At 39.6% G+C, this 17364-nt stretch overlaps 1 long non-coding RNA gene across 3 annotated transcripts in view; it reads left to right on the top strand.

Annotated features, from left to right (window-relative positions):
* Positions 1 to 989: 989 nt before the first annotated feature.
* The window catches only part of LOC140613896 (uncharacterized), a 63743-nt gene continuing 47368 nt past the window's right edge, over positions 990 to 17364 (top strand). For 2 of the 3 annotated variants that reach the window (XR_012014801.1, XR_012014803.1), the window contains exons 1-2: positions 990 to 1172; positions 1983 to 2077. This is a non-coding gene — a long non-coding RNA (uncharacterized lncRNA). Of the gene's footprint in view, positions 1173 to 1982; positions 2078 to 5503; positions 9631 to 17364 lie in introns of those variants that run through there. The other variant, XR_012014802.1, reaches the window with a different exon arrangement.

Raw genomic sequence — 17364 nt, 5'->3', positions numbered from 1 at the left:
GGCAGTCTGCTTGTTCCTCCCTCTCCCCCTTTGCTCCCCTCTCTGCTCATATGCACATGTTCTCTCTAATAAAATCTAAAAAAAAATATAAAAGGGTGCATTTATCTTTTCAAATTTTTCTTTGGGTAAATACTCAGTAGTGGAATTAATGAATCATATGGTAATTCTAGTTTTATTTTTTTGAGGAACCTCCATACTGTTTTCCACAGTGGCCTACCAACAGAGCACGAAATTTCCTTTTTTTCCCCACATCCTCACCAACATTTATTTCTTGTCTTTTTTATTTTAGCCATTCTGGCAGGTGTAAGGTGAAATCTCACTGTGGTTTGGATTTGCATTTCCCTAATGATTAGTAATGGTGAACATCTTTTCATGTGTCTATTGGACATCTGTATGTCTTCTTTGGCAACACGTCTGTTCACGTCCTCTGCCCATGTTTTAATCAGATTGTTTATTATTTTGGTGTTGAGTTGTAAAATTCCCTTTGGAGCAACAATCTGATTGGCAGAAGCAATGGTATTTCTTTTGAAGCCATGTTTGCATAGCAAGAACACCAAATTTTCTCAGGATGTGTGTTACAACAAATAAAGAGAACCAGTTTTTTCAAAGATGCTTTTGTTCAAATTTTTTTCTTATAAAAAAATCTAATAAAACATTTTTTCTCCTTTATTTGCTGAAAAATTAATAATTATAATTTTTGGTTAGGTTATTTAAGGGGCTAGATTAGTCAGCTTGAGCTGCCATCATAAAATACCATAGACTAAGGTGACTTAAGCAACAGAAATTTATTCCTCACAGTTTCAGAGGCCTCAAGTCCAAGATCAGGTTGTCAGCATGGCTGAATTCTGGTGAGCGCTCTTGGCCCGGCTGGCAGGTGACTGACTTATCAAAATGTCCTTTCATCACAGAGAAAAGAGCTCTGATGTCTCTTCCTCTTGTTACATAACCAGTTCTAATGGATTAGGGCTCCACTCTTATGACCTCATCTAACCTTAAAGGCCCATCTCCGGATACAGTCGCACTGAGGATTAGGGCTTCAACGTATAAATTTGGGGGTGGGGGCGGAACACAATCCAGTCGATAGCAGGAGCTGACAGAAAGAACCTCACCTCTTGGTGCTCTCTCTGCCTTGGAAACATGAGTATGATTCTGTCTGAGAACAGATTGGAGAGGTAATGGGAGCAGCACAATCTGCTTTACCAAGTTATGTCTCAGAGTTGTCACAATTAAAAAGCTCAAGTGTACAATTCCAGTATCATTTGCATACTTGTCAAAGGCAATATCTATCTGAAATAGTAGGAACTGACTCTATTCTTTCCTTTTAGGTAAACCTATAAAGATTCTCATAAGGATAAAAATATAAATTTTGACATTTTCTGATTGCTGGTTTTATAGAAAACCAACACCAGTTTTTACAGATTAATAAATAATTTCACAGCTTTTTTGGGGATTTTTTTTTAGGTTTTGTTTTGTTTTGTTTTTTGCATGTCTTAGAGATTTTTGAGCCTATACACTCTAATCATGATTAATGGCATGTTTCTCAAAAATCCACATGCATGGTTTGTAGCAAAAAAAAAAAAAAGTAATCACTGTTAGCGGACTAAGGAGGGTAGGAACAATATGAACTTTTATAAGTCAAAAGTTAATTTCACAGAGGTGCTGCCTTTCCAAATAAACCACCTATTTGGTAAAACTGTTGGCAATGAAATATAAAAAGGAGTTCCAGTTCTTTAACTCATGTATCATGAGTTTAACCCATGTTTAAGTCCTATATCATGACTAAAATTCTGCTTTGTAATTCACATTCAGTTCTCACTCTACTTGTTTTGTACTGAATACAGCTCTGCTGTGCTATAAAAAGATAATTTGGACAGGATATCTGTTGGTTTTAGACTGTTTGTTTTTGTGTCCCCTCGGTCAGACTCATCCCTTGGGAAATGCTGGCCCCTGGGAAATCACATGGTGTGTCCTCTTTCCTCTAGTCTGGCATCTTCATGCAACTGAAACGATGTTCCACTCAACAGTGATGACTCTGGAGAGAAAAGAAATCACAAATGGGACAAATGCAGCTTAAGAGGTATGTGCAGAAAGAGGGGCAAGGTCAAGAAGGTAGTTTGTGAGAAATAGGAAAAAGGTGCAATTTCCCTTGGGTGGACACAGCCAACCCCATGCCAGGGTGTGTGGTTTGGCAAACAGAGCAAAGGCTGCATTTAGTTCCCATTTCCTCTTTTAGGTGGGCAACTGCCTACAGTGGTCTTGGGCAGAGCCAACTTAAGGCCTAATTTGAGGGATCAGCTTTTAACAGTACCCACTCTTACACTTTGCACATAGTAAATAGTTGGGAGATGATAGTTATGAATGAATAGTGTAATGATTATATTTGAACAGTAACCAATCCTTTGCAGAAGACCGTATCCCAGAATGAGTTACAAGTCCAGCTTCTAAAAGTTTTCTATTAATCTGGCAGAAAAGCATCTATGAGTAGCACAGTAAATCTATAAAATTCTCCTCTTAAAAAAAGATGAATAACTTCAGGAAAAAAGAAAAAAGGAATCAGTGTTATTTGCTCCATTTTCTGATCTGTCCAGGTAAATTTAGATTTGGGATTACTTAGATTTTTGTGTGAAATAAAATGATATTTTCCCTTGCTAAAGTCACTTAACAAGCCTGTGTGCAAAATCAGAGGCTGAGTGTAGGCCCTTTGCTCTTGGAGAATTCTTCAACAACTATGGTGGGGGGAGGGGGGCAGCATTTGCAGTGTGTGCCTAAAGGAAGACAATGGTTATCCTCACAGGTCTCCTTAGTCTCCTCAGACTGGCTATATAATATTCAGAATCCTCAAGGCAAAATAATAAAGTAGGGGCCAGTGCAGTGGGGAAGGTGGTCTCCCCTTTGCACAAATGAATGGGTGTCCCCTCAAGGGACACGATCTCGGTGGTGGTACACACTCAGTATTTGGATCTGAGATGGGCAAGAAGCCCACTCCCAATTCCTGCCAAACAGCCCAGAGCCCTGCCAGCAAGGGGAAGGGTGGCCCACCTACTGTCCCACCCTGGGATGTTGTGGGCAAGGACTGCCCTTTCTGTATTAATGCTGGAATCCCAGCCACAGGGAATCATAAGAAAAGCAGTTTTTGACCTTGACCTTAAAGAATCTCATTTCAATGGTCTGGAACAGAGGAAGAGGTAATAGAGACAAGCCACTGGCTGAGGAAAAAGCACAGTGTGAAAACCCAGGCTTACAGAATGCTGGTCAGTGGAGGGCACTCTGCTGGTTGTGGAGTAGAAGGTGAGGGTGGCTGGAGATAAATCTAGAGTGACATTCCTTCATTCAATAATCATTTATTAAATGCCTATCAGGTCTCAGGCCCTGTGCTAAATGCTGCAGATATAATGTTGAGCGAAGTCCGATGTGTTCTTTACTCCCATGGGGCTTATAGCTAATGAAAAAATTAGGGTCAAATTGAGGAGGTTCTTGAATGTCATTTGCATTCAGAGTTTCTCTGTAGACCTGAAAATCTCTCAAGTCAGAAATATTTATCTTTCATTTCCTGTAACTTCTACTATTGCCACCTATGTTTAAATTATTTATTTTTTTAAAAATTATTTCTTTTTCTACATTGTGTTTATTACATTTGTCCCTCTCTTATCAATACTAAGGGATGATGTATTTATTTATTCTCAAATTTATTTATTTTTTATTTTTTATTTTTTTACCACTTTCCACTCTTTATTGTGAGTAATAGTGAAGACAGTAATGCATTACTGAGGAAGGCTTTGCCAGAAGTCACTTGCTGTCTTGATGACTGGAATTCAAAGCATATTACCCACTGTTAAACTTTGCTAGCCGCCCCAGCAATGTATTTTGCCCATATATACCTGCAATAATTACTACAGAATGTAACTACCACATGGGAGACTGTTTTTATGGGAAAATTCACTCAAGAAATTCTGAGATAATAACATCTGTGACCTCCTAGGGACAAGTCTTTCCTGGTATAATGATAGAAGGGTCTTCTTTTTGGTCACTTTCCACAACATGTGTCAGGCCAGCCCTCTAAAGTGAAGAGCAGGATCTAAGATTAACCCTGAGGTGTGGATATGGGAAGAGTGAAGAACAGAGTAGGGGATATATAAAACAGTGGAAGATTGGGGAGAACAAGCTTATGGGGTGGGGAGGGGGGGGCACAGAAGTGGAGACTATGGACCACCAGTAAACAGTGAGTACCTGAAGCATAACAGAAGTAAGAACCAAGAAATTGGGGAAAGAGGAGGAAATTAGGAAACTAGAAGGCAAAGGGTTAGCTTGGTCTCATTTTCCTTCCCTGCAGTACTAACAAACATCCTGCCCAACTATGAAAGCCGCCTCAAAATCATAATACTTGAATAACAGGGGCATCACCGGATGTAGGATCGATAGTCTGAAGGTCAAAGGACAAGCCCCAGTTCTCCCATTTACCAGCTGTGTGGCCTTGGCTGAGTTACTCCAACTCTCTGAGCTCTGGCTCTCTACCTAAAAAGTGGGTGACACTAATGGCCCCAGACTTAGATGGTTATTTTGAGGAATAAATGAAGCTATGTGTGTGGAATACAGAATGTAAGCTCCACACAGGTAGAGAGTTTGTCTTGTTCACTGCTGGATTCCCAGTGCTTTAGGCAGTTCCTAGTACTCTTCAAGGGGTAAACAAAGGATTAATGAATAAATAGGAAAAGATTTGTAAGTGGGGTGGCATTTTAAAATGCCTAATCCATGGGTTGTCTGCCGCTAATTAAGCTACTCTAATGGTTACAAGAAATGAAGATTATAGAAGAGTGAAGTTGTCTGAACTCGAGTCCCAACGCTGGCACTCACCATTTTTGTAACCACAGGCAAATTTTGGCCTCAGTTTCTTTTTCCATGAAATTTGTGTAATTCTAAGTACTCACTCATGGGATTACTATGAAGATAAGACAAGATGCAAAGCAATTTGTGCCTGGCACACAGTAAATGCTCAGTAAACATTAGGTGCAATGACGATGGTGATAACTTTGCTACTGAGGGCAGTTCTCAGCACTCCAGGAAGATTTTAAGCTACCCAGAGACAAAATCATCCTCTGCTGTTGCCAAAGCTGGAGCATGAAGCGGTGCTCTTTGTGAATCTTCTCTAGCCATCTTAGAAGGGTGTGTGTGGCCCCAAGTCTGGCAGGGACAGAGCTGAGCAGAGCTGTTCACAGCAAATCTGTGATGATGATCTTCTCATCTGTCTTCTAAGCTGTGGGCGGCTCCTTCTTTGGGAAGCAAGTTATAATCAGAACTTGGAACAAGCTACCTTCCAAACAATGCTCTCATTGCCTTTTCTGCCATTTAATTAATGCCAGTCTAATTTTATAGAAAGTATCTAAATATGACTTATGCATATTTGTACCTATATTTTTCTGTAAGTCCTGCCATGAGGTATATATCCATTTAAATCCTATCCTTCTGATAAATATCTCTGGCCTGAATACTTAACATTATTTTTTAGAATCGCATTTTAGGGAACTTAGCAAGTAGAGGGATGGATATTGCTCAAGCCAACCCGCAAGTTATCACTGACCAGGACCAAAAGGTGAACCTCTTATTTCTTCCAGATTGTATTTGGCTGTGGGGATTTAGGTAAATTTCAGCTGATGGTACTCAAGATCCCCTTTGCTCATGCTTTCCTTCCAGTTTTTGTCAATCTAACTCAAGAAACAGCAGTCCATGGGCTGCCACTGGAAGGTTATGAGGATAATGATCCATGCATTCTGTTTTTAACTTTCTTTTTAGTACGTATACATTTAACTCAGGCCATGATTTAAATACATTCAAATCCTGAAAGAGTTGCACCATCACCCTTGCAGGTTTAGCTCAGATCAACTGGGTGTAGTGGAGTGACTTTGCTGAGCTTTTCTCTGACTAAATTTGCACTGTGTCTGTAAGTAAGCATGTGCACCAGCAAGCTGATTTTATTAGAACTTTGAAGACCTAGTAGAAAAGCTCCTTCTTTTTACCAAACATGGATTTAAAAAATTACACAGAAATCAGCATTGTCAAGTCACATGAAGTGCAATTATAAGCAGAAGGCTTGAAACCTGTTTTTGCTTAAAGCATTTATTTGATTTAGCAAAAACAACAGCAATAAATTGTATTCGAAAGCACTTTTGATCCCTTGCAACAGTATTATTACGAAGAACAGGGTCTATATAGTATCCTCCCTTTTTCGTTTGGGTCCGTTTTCCAAAGCATCCAAATCTGTGTTTACAATTCTGGAGACAAAGGATTATTCAGACTCTAGTTAGTGCCCAGTACTTGGAAATTGGTATTATGAGACAATTATTATTACACTGACTTTACATTTTTATTTTCTTGAAATCTTCCCAGAGATTCCAGAGCAGAATCCTAGAGATTAAAACGCAAAAATACATCAATAAAATTTTTAACACAAACATTACTGAAATGTTCTGTCTCCCTCCTGAAATTTTTGGGTTTATTTCATCTTTTCCCCTTATTCTTCTTTTCCACAATAATCCTTTTAACATTTTGAGACCCTAGGTGGTCGGTGCCTATAATCAATAAATGATAATAACAGGACAGTAAGTTGAGGACTACATCTTTGGCTCCAAGTTCACCATACGAATAATTCTTGAATGGCTATAATTCTGTTTGATTTTTTTTTTTCTGATGTAGTCCTGTCATGTAAGACCTATGCTGCATTGATTCTTTCCTCTTCCTTTTGCTAAATTATCACTCCACAAATAGATGACTTTTAACATTGCTCCAATCCTTTGTTTAACTAACATAAAATCATTATTTAGGGTCTACGTGATGGAGGGTACATGCCAGTTACAAAACTGTCATTTTGCTTTTGTTTTGTTTTGTTTTGTTTTCCAACAACCTTATCAGGAAGTCAAGGCAAATGGCGGAGTCTCTGTTTTAAATGATGACTCTGAAATGTGGACAGGTTAAGTGGTTTGTTCATGGTTACCTAGTCAGTGACACGGCAGCAGAGGGATTCAGGTCTCCTGAATCTACACGGGTACAAGATTCTCTTTATTACCCTGCACAAAATGGTAATTGTCAGATTAGACAAACTCTAAGTAGAAGGTTGGCCAATTTTGTGACGAGATGGCTATAGTAGCAAAGGATACTTGTCCCCTTAAGTTTATTATGGCAGGGCTGGACAGCTAGCTCCCTGGACACTCTCTGGAATTAGTCTTAAGGTGTGATGGTGATTTCAGGCATGCTAGAATTTAGCATCAGAGACCTGGGGAGGTCCAGGTAGTGGACTGGAATAGCTGCAGCTATTAAATATCTAGGTCATCTTTTATAGAGGGTTGTAATATATACTCTAGCTTCTGATTTCAGTGCTGCCAGGAAGGAAAAAAAAATCCATCTTGCTAAAATGTAGTCAGACAGCAGTTTGTCTTTCCAAAACATTATTAGGTATTATTACAGAATGTGAACACCTTTCATTCCTGACAAACAGGAAATGTATGCTGCACTACTGGTCTGTCAATCAGAGTGATAGCATCAATTTTATGGTTTTTAATTCATCCCCACCTCCTGCCGAGCCTTTTGCTCATCCAAAATTATGAATCTTAAAAGGTACGTGATTAAGAAGAAAAAAAAAATATGTCTCTGCCTGTGTGAACTCCCTTGTGAAGAGCTTGGAGGCAGATATTTAAGAGATTTGTAAAGCGTGCCCTGACCGCGCAATGATTTGGACGAGTGACTTACATTTCCTGCAGCTGGGAGTGCCCCCTCATGCTTTTGCTCTAGTATTTTGCTAGCAGCTCAAGCAAAGATTTTTTTTTATATGCATTGACACCTTTACATTTGTTAAGGAGCAGAGAGAAAATAAATAACGTATTAAATGCTGTATTTGTCAGTTCATGATGCTTCAGTTACATTTTCAATTTAAGTTTTCAGAGTCTGGTTCTTTAGCTGTGGTCTTTTGTTGCTTTTGATATATGTGAAATAATAAATACAAAGCCAATTCTGGAGCTTAGCTTTGAATGCATCAGAGCAATTTTTCTTACAGTTCTTTTCTTTCCACCCCTTAACTCTTTTCTTCAGCATGTAATGAACATGAAGAGCATTGCTAGTGTCAGGAGGAAGTGAGGCTGTTTATAAATAAATAAATAAATAAATAAATAAATAAATAAATAAATAAAGTATGCTTGTGTGTGGGGGTGTGTGTATGTGTGTGGAGTGTGACACACACACACACACACACACACACACACACACACAGTGTCTACATCTTCTCAGTAGGTGGCTTGGGAGCCTGGGGTGTGTGAATCTGTCCTCCATGCTCCTCTCCTGTTTCTGGTGAGGAGCCATTTTTCTTGTTTTTCCTATGCAGCTCCACCTGGACTCCATTTGCTGCCACAAACTCTGCAAGTATCACACACATATTTAAGATTTAGGAATGTGATCTGATAATTGCTGACTGGAAGGTGAAAGAATAATTACAAATTGGTTAAGGTCAACTCTTCCCTTTTCTGCTGACCACAAAGTGAATGCTCTGTCTGTGACAGATAATTCTTTATCTGCTTATAGCACATGATGACGTATTTGATGGGACTTTGTGTAATGAGGACTTTCAATATGTGGTGGCCTCTATGTTTAAATCACTCTTGGTCCTTTCAGTCTTAGCTTTAACATTTTGAGTTCCTGAGTGCTTGAGCAAGAGTGCATGGAGCCTTGAAGTAACCCATGTGGCATTTGTTTGTGAAGAATTTTTCATTCTGCTTTTACCACACTTTCTCTATGATTCAGAATTGAAGTATGCTGATTCTCTTCCATGTAAGAAAGCAAATGTAGAACATGAGCAAGAGTTCCTTCCCGGTTTGGGCACTAGTGTAAAACACTGACTTTTGAGAGTCATGGTTCAAGGCATGTGCAAAGGTGGCTCACGCAGCAGGGTGTGCCTGACGGGGAGGGAGGCAGTGCGCTGCACAAAAGCTGCCCTCCCCATTTGGGAAGAAAGAAGGTATCATGGATCCTGTCAAAGGAGCTGTCTGTGAGGGCATAGCTACACCCGTCTTTCCTTGTGTATGTGGTGTTAGCATTTCCAAAGTGTATTTATGAACTCTCTCACTTGCTTCCTGTTATTGTGTCACCATGTTACTAAAGGGAAGGGCACTGAAGCTTAGAGAAATCAAGCGGCTTACTTTAAAGTCATGGAGATGGTAAGTGGCAGAGCTGGATTTTGAACTCATGTTTTTGGACTCCCAAATCTAGCACCCTTTTCTCTACCCAGTGGTTGCTTATTATTAGAACCACTTATTTGGCACTTAATTCTATTTAAATTCTCAATTAGATTACTCGATTATGAATTCCTTAAGAACACTGACCAGTTTATGACAGGGACTTACACATGGTATACACTCGATGAGTACACCTGTTTTCCTCATTCTCCCTTTATGTGGTATGGCATTTACTCATAACACAAATGTTTACAGGCTTTAGAGGGACTTACGTTGGATATTGGAAACACAAGGTGATTGTTTTGGACTGAAGGTCCCCCAAATTCATATATTGAAGCCCTAACCCCCTGTGTGGCTCTATTTGGAGATTGGGCCTCTAAGAAAGTAATTAAGATTAAGTGACATCATTAGGATGGAACCCTGATCTGATAGGATTAGTGTTTTCATGAAAAAAATAAACTACAATACAAACAAACAAAAACAAAATACACCACCAGAGAACTCCCCCCTCCCTCCCCCCCCCAATGTCCTCTGTCTCTCCCAGCCATGTCACTTGTACTGAGGGAAGGACAAGTGAAGACGGAGCAAGAAGGCAGCTATCTTTAAGCCAGGAAGAGAGTCTCACCAAAACCCAAATCATCTGGCACCCTGAACATGGACTTCTAGCCTCCAGAATTGTGAGAAAATAAGTTTCCGTCATTTAAGCACGCAGTCCATAGTACTTGGTTATGGCAGCCCAAGCCAACTAACACAGTGAGTAACATCAAATCTTATTCAAGCAGGTCATTATCCTGTGAGGTCGATGGAGAATGGCCATGGAAATATAGCTGAATTGGATATATGCTCATGTGCTTTGTCCCTTTGCAAGTGAAAGTCAAAGTTATTGACAGTGGCCCCAAAGTGCCCTTGAAGTCAAGATGGCCCAAAACATTTTGTACTGTTTAGAATCGCATGCAGCGGTATTTGAGTATGCATGGTTAAGGTTAAAACTGAGAATGATGGCAAAGGTCTTCAAAGAGAAGATGAGAGTCTGTGTCTTGAAGAATGAACAGTAGTTTTATAGAAAATAAGCTGAAAGAAAGCACATAGAAGACAGAGATACAGGTGAACTCAGTAAAATCCTGGATTCTGGAGACTAATTAATTCATTATTACCAGAGCCTACAATGTACATGGAGGAGATACAGAAGGTGAGGTTGGAAAGATTAGAGAGAGCCAGCTCTTTAAAAATCTTCATCTGTTAAGCTTACAAATCAGATTTCAGACAGTAAGTAACATGGATGACGTAAAAGATTTTTAACCTGTGTAGTCTTGGAATTAGATTGGCAGGCTAGAAATGTACTCCTGATGCACTGTGGAGATTGTATAGGAACCCAATCTTGGGCTTAGGGCTTGGGATGGGATTTAAGGTAGTGATGTTGAACCATAAATTCTCTAGGAAAGATTACAGAAAAGCAGTCATGAAGCTGCCTTTGATTACCTCCTTAGCTAAAGGACAGAGCTCAAATTTTCAATCACTTCAGAATTCAAGTAATACTTCCTCCTTTTTATTATGGCACTGGAATAACTTATTTCTAGAAAAGAAATGACTTACTGTTCTTGTGGATACCACACATCATGAATGACACCCTTGCTCTGGTCCTCATCAAAACCAGAGTGGCTCCAAAATGAGCAAGCTGGTGGTCTGGTGAGAAATTCAGCATTCTCTATTTCTTCTTTTGAATACTCCTTGGTTTCATTTTTATGAGGTACCACATTTTGCTGTGCCTTTTGCTGAATCTGCTTGAATGTTCTTAATCCAGTGTTTCAGAGGGCAGTAAAAAGAACAAGCAAACATCTTCACTGAGCAATTACTAATCAAGCCCTAAGCCCAACAGGATTCATAAAAAATATAACCTTCCCTTCGCCTGGCCAGGATGCTGTAGACTGGAACTAGCTGAAATACGGGAGGAAGTTGATGTGTTTGTGGTGTGAACTGGACTTTTTTCTGCGTGCCTGATGGGTTTTAGAACCATTGTAAAATCACTACTCTTAGACCCTCCTGAGAGTAACTGATGTGTGAGAAAGGTGGACAGCTTTGTCTTGTGATTAATATGCCTTCTCCACTCAGTGCTGTGTTCATTCTTTCCTCTTCGAACAAAATACCAGTCTACGGGAGAGGGGCTGTTCTCACTTTTAGGTGTCACATGGAGTCCTCGAAACTGACTTTTACCTGTTAGTGCTAACTAACAGCAGTGATGATTGGTTATCGTGACACCTGCAGGTGCCTTTCTTCCTGGGCACTTATTATCAATCTGGGAATCTCATCACCCCAGTCACCCTAGAATGTTTCCTTATGACTGCATTCTTAACTAGCTGTAAGTAACTCTTTTACTCAACAGGGAACAAGGGCCAGATGGCATGCAGACATGTGCTTGAGACTGGGCGAGTCTCATTTGTTCTCTATTTCTTGTTACTTTCTGTCACTCCTTAGCTAACCACACACAAGGAACCCACCCTGTGGGCTGCTTTTTGCCGAACATCTCAGAGATGTAACTATGGTAATGAGCTTTTTATTAATGTTTTTATTATTATCAGTTTCTTTTTGTTGTTTTCTAATCTGGCTCACTTTTTTTTTTTTTTGGAAAGGTGAGATATAAATAAATTCAAAAATGTAAACAGAAAAAAAAAATAAAAAAAAATGTAAACAGGTCAGCCAGAGCACAGATGTGTAAATACAATGAATGTCCCTTTCTAATGATTAATCTTGAACTTCTTCCAACAGCAGTGTTACAGCTCAAAAATAATTTTATTTGGGAAATTCTCTTTTGAAATGTCTTTAGAGACTTTGCCTATCAATCATAGCAAATCATCCTTCTCTGAGGGTGGGTTAGATCTTTAAAAAAAAAATTCCTTGAACAAATAATTATTAGGTGCTTACTAAGTGGCAGGCAGGATACCAGGAGCAAGGAGCAAGACAGACATGGTTTCTGCCTTCGAAGACATTTAAGATCAAATCTGAGATGAGCGTCTGAGCCCTGGATAATACCTTTACTGATAAGAACAAGATGTGACTGTACAGTGACAATCTTAACTGCCTCAAATGACAATTTTAAAGAAGAGATTTAAAACATTTTGAGTAACAGCAGCATCTCTGGAATAACTCTCAAACATACTACCTAGAAGACAAACACCGACTTTTTATGCATTCAGTATAGTGTTATGTGGTTTATAAAAGATTTTATATACCTTGTATCACTCTCTTATAGGAATTCTAGATTATCAACTGGGTTGGAGTAACACATACCTCTCCTGTAAAATAACTGCTCTCTAGGTTTCTTCTGGTTCTGAAAGTCTGTAATTCTCATGTCTGTACCTCCATACTTTCACACTGTATCGTGGGTTCACTACTTTAGAATAGCTCATTGAGCTCATTGTGACCTATCTGGCTGGGGACCTTCTACCCAGAGATGGGTGTCCAACGGCTTTTCCTGGGAGTGGCACGGGCTCAGCCTGGCTGGGCATCTAGAAGCCTGGCAAGGGATGGACTGGGCTCATGCTCAGCCATAAGGTGAGGAACAAAGGCTGAAGTTGAAGTCCAAGGTGAGGGAACTCTACTGGAAGCATGGGAGGATCTGAAATGGCAGGTTCACAAGATCAAGCAGAGCTAGAATCAGACTCAAAGAAAAATGTTGGCTAGACAGAGTAAAGAGGCTAAAGAGGCAGCACCTAGCAGGTTACCTTGAAGAAACAAGATTTCTTTTCATGGATGCTAGGGACAGAATCCAGAAGCCATTAGAGTGATAAGCCAAAAATATGAAAAAAAAGTTTTAAAAATTGGCTCCCCCCCCCCCACTTAAACCCATCAGTGGTTAAACAGCAAAAATAAGAGAAAATGTAGCTCTGTTCTAAAACTTCACCTCATCAGCTTTTCCAAATAGTAGCTCATTCTTAGAAGAAAATGGAGAGTGTTTGTCAAATAGAACATCTTTGACATTCTCCTGGTAAAACATGTATTTACAGTTTGAAATTATATCTCAAAGTCTTTGGATGCTCTTTGTCTATATCAAAAATAACATGTTTGTAAGCCCAATTATTAAGTAAGATTAGAATCTAAAAATCTCTCTTCAGTGAAAATGTATACATAGTAAAAATTAAGAGGAGGTTTAAGACTTTGCTGCTCATCACAGAGAATTAAGTAGAGCATTTGAGTATCTCACTGCCACACAAAGAGATAAAGTAACCTTTGATGACCTTGACCACACACACACACACACACACACACACACACACGGGAATGCAGGGGTAAGTAAATTGTGAGAACATTTCTAGGAGTTATGGGTATGACAGGGCCTCTTTGCAAAGACGTGTGTATACTTTGGGCCCAAACCATTTCACTGCCATGATTAGAGTTTATACCTGTGTTTTCCCAGCACTGCTTTATCCATGGACATAAGCAGACTATTCCAGATGGGATGCAAATACAGTGGGTGAAATTATGTACAACTCCTAGGCAAAGGAAGCTGCTAATCCTATTTTCGTTTTCTAGTTCTGGTTTGGTGTCATTTTCACCCTGGGCACATTTAGTAGCCATGTTTCAAACTAATCCAAAAATTAGTGCCTGTTTTCCTGTTTATTTTTCAGTCTTTTTCTAGAAGGTTTCTAAGGATTTAGGTGTTTTTCTAGTCAGCCATATTCCAGAAATTTAGCACCAATAAGTCTGCTTGCAGGCCTTTTTGCTTTGCTGCTGTTGTTTTCTTTCCCTGAACAAATTTATAACATTAGGTCTCACTTTATCGAGAAGCTTTATTTTCCATCTGCTCTCCATTTTTGCTCTATTATTAGGCTATGCTTCTGGTATTCTGATCCTGCTTCATTTCCAGGACTCTAGTTGACGTCAGCAGGGAACCTAGGCAGAGGAGGAGAGCATAATACTGGGCTTGACTCCACAGACTGTTTTGGGAAAAGCGTCTGGTCTCTTTGAGGTGGGACTTCCGTTGGATGGACCCCCCTCTTCTTTTCCTACAGACAGTGGAGCCTCTGTATCATACTTAATGCAACCACTGGTACAGGATGATGTACTTGCTCAACCACCCAAATCTATTGACTTTCTGTTAAAAGGCTTTTAACATAAATTTTAAGAGATTAACAAAATACATCACAGACTATTGCTGAGAACGCAGGGATTTTAACTACGTTTCTCCTCCATTGATTTTAGTTAATATATTTTAACCACCCCTTATTTTACTGTACCTTTTAATTTGTTATTCATTTGTTTGAAACCAGAACTCTGCTGAGGCACTCCGGACCCACAGGAACTGAAATAGTTTGCCTTCATTATCTGGTAGACCTGCTCGAGTCTGTAGCCCCTGACAGAAACCACAAGACTGTACAAACTGGCAACTGTGGGTTTGTCTGTTCTCTATTGATTCTATTTCTGGAAAAAAAAACATGAACCAATGGGTGAACCATGTGACTGTACAACTTACCCAAAGCTCTCATCATAAAGGGGATGGAGACCTTTTACAGACAGGTCATGATGGGACCTCGACACTTTTCTGTTTGCCTTTCAACCATGGCCTTTGAAAGCTTTGACTTACAAGTTTAACTCCTTGTATTCTGAAATATGAAAATGCTATAGAATTAGAGTATTCCATAGCGTGTTATTTAAATTTGGTCCCATTATCCCAAACATCTAAGGAAATATATAATATAGACTTGATATAACTTTGCTTATAAAGTATCTTAGTTCTTTCTTCCAGTGTGAAAATTATAAGGCAACTCCACCAGAAAATTTCAAAAGAGAATAATATTCACATCCTTTTCAGACTAGATAGCATTTATAGCAACTGATAGAGCATTTCCTTCTCTCGAGATTTAGTATCGGTGTTATTAAATACCAATACTCAAGTAAGTAGAATGCATGACTTCTCTATGGTATGGCCCTAATGAAAGGGTTCTGGTTTGGGCTGTAACAAGCTGCATATCCTTGCTCTCTCTCTCTCTCCTTCTCCATTACATGTCAAATGACCAGAAGATTTCTAATGCCTGTTCTAGTTTTAAGATTAAAAGTGAATAAAACACCAGAGAGATCCAGGTAGTGGAGAACACATCCTATGAAACACACACACACACACTCACACACACTCACACACAGAACAGAAAAACCAAAATAGCTCCCCACTCCTCCTCCCCCAACAATGACAATGCAGCCATCTGTTGGACGTTCCATTTCACTTAGCAGCTGCTCTCAGATACAGAAATCTGCATTCCTCAGGCTCGTGCTGGTATGCATGCAGCATGTGTGGGTACTAGCATTTGACTCTCCCACCCAAAGGAATGGCTTTCATTGAATAAAAATGATCACAGAAGGTTTCTTACTCTCCCATCACATATAATGCCTTTTTCCTGATAATAGGCATTTGGAACTATCTCTGCTCCTCTGTGTATTAAAATAAATTCTCTTAGAGATATTCACATTAAACAATCATCCAAAATTAAAGAGAACAACCAGGAAAAGGCTTCAGTGAAGCTCTTGTCTTGCCAGAAACTTTCGCTTTGAAAGAGAATGCAAGAGGTTGGAATATAAAGTTCCATTCCACTTTTATTTTGTCAATACCCCCAACATTGCACTGAAGCACTGAGAAATGGTGGTGTTTAAAAGGGAACCAGGAGGCTTTCAAAAGCAGCAATGATCTTACAACAAACTAAATGAAAATACAGAGGATGAATCTCCAAAAGGGACCAAAAAAAAAAAAAAAAAAAAAAGAAAAAATGAAGCCCTTTAAGTCCATGACCACCCCCGCCCCCTGGCCTCTTCTCCAGGCTGAAATTTTGTCTTCTATATAAAGTGCTATATCATTTAAAAAGAGGCTCTTGGGTTGGGGGTGGGGGAGGAGCTGCAGTTATAAACAACAACGAAAACCTACAGGCACTGTAGAGAGAGAACCTTGGGTAAAATTGGATCTGCTTTTGAGTACATAATTTAGGACATTTGTTACAAGATTACTGTGGTTTTCTATAAATGTTACTTTGCTGTATTATTTTCCATGAACTACTTTTCCAAAATGCAGAATATTTTGCCCCCCAAACATGGAAGCAGTAAAGCTCAGATGAGCCACTGATTCATGGGGAGTCACTCAGAAACAGCTGGTCAGCCATCTGCGGCCCCAGAGTCCTCTTAGTTTTACTTTATTCAGCTAATTCTTTATGTAGAGGGGAAGAAGATGCATCAATCCTGGGAGAAGAGCATGGCTCATGTAAGAAAATGATGACTAACTCCTGCCTGAGACTGGTATCTGGTGGCCTGATGTGCTGATTTGGAGGGGCGGCAAGTTTCCTATGTGCATTAGGCTTTCAACTCTTTACTACATGTGCATTATTTTCTGTGCATCCTGTTCTTTGGGAAAAGGAAAGAAATAATGATTTGCCATTGATTGTTTTGTGGGAATTGTTCCAGAGTAGAGCACCCTTGAGAGCCATAACTTGTCTTTTCAAGGCAGGCAGAAGACCCTGCAGAATCAAGGATGAGTCTGAAAGTCAGTGTGTTTGTCCACTTATCTCTCCAATGCCCCTGAATTAGACCTTCTAACTGCCCTAGATTCTATGGTCAAGGAATGTTGGCAATAAAGGCAATGTTTGACATAGATTAAAAGATAAAACCAAGATGCAATGCCGTAATCACGTAAGTAAAAAAATGCTGAGTAAGTATTTAGGCAGTGCTGTTTTATCTTGCATTTTGACATTACTATCATCAAGGCTTCTGTTAATTGAACTGGTCAGAATTACTTGATAATTCAATAAGAATAGCCTTTTGCCTCCCAGAACAGGTAAGAGGGCCTTGTCGACAGAAGATGGATGGTCATATTATCCTTTCTTTGTGTTACCCAAGGCGGTTCATTTGATGACAGAGCTAGAGGACTGTGGGAGAAGGAAAATGGGCTTCCAATGCTACGAAGAAGGCTCCTAGGTACACAGGTGTACACTGCTATAGGTAGCTGTAATTATAGCTTAATCAGATTCTTCTGTGTCTCTGGAGACCACTGTGGGCACACCTTTTAATATTTTCCTTACCATCAAAATCTTTTACCCATTCTTCCCATAAACATGGGTGTATGTGTAAACACACACACACTGTGTGTATATGACTATCCTCCTTAGTGATAATAAGCTAG

Source organism: Canis lupus, chromosome 2 (genome assembly GCF_048164855.1).
Source record: "Canis lupus baileyi chromosome 2, mCanLup2.hap1, whole genome shotgun sequence".
NCBI classification, from domain to species: Eukaryota; Metazoa; Chordata; class Mammalia; order Carnivora; family Canidae; genus Canis; species Canis lupus.
The sequence above is the reverse complement of the archived record's forward strand: the minus strand, read 5'-3'. Positions and strand labels throughout refer to the sequence as shown.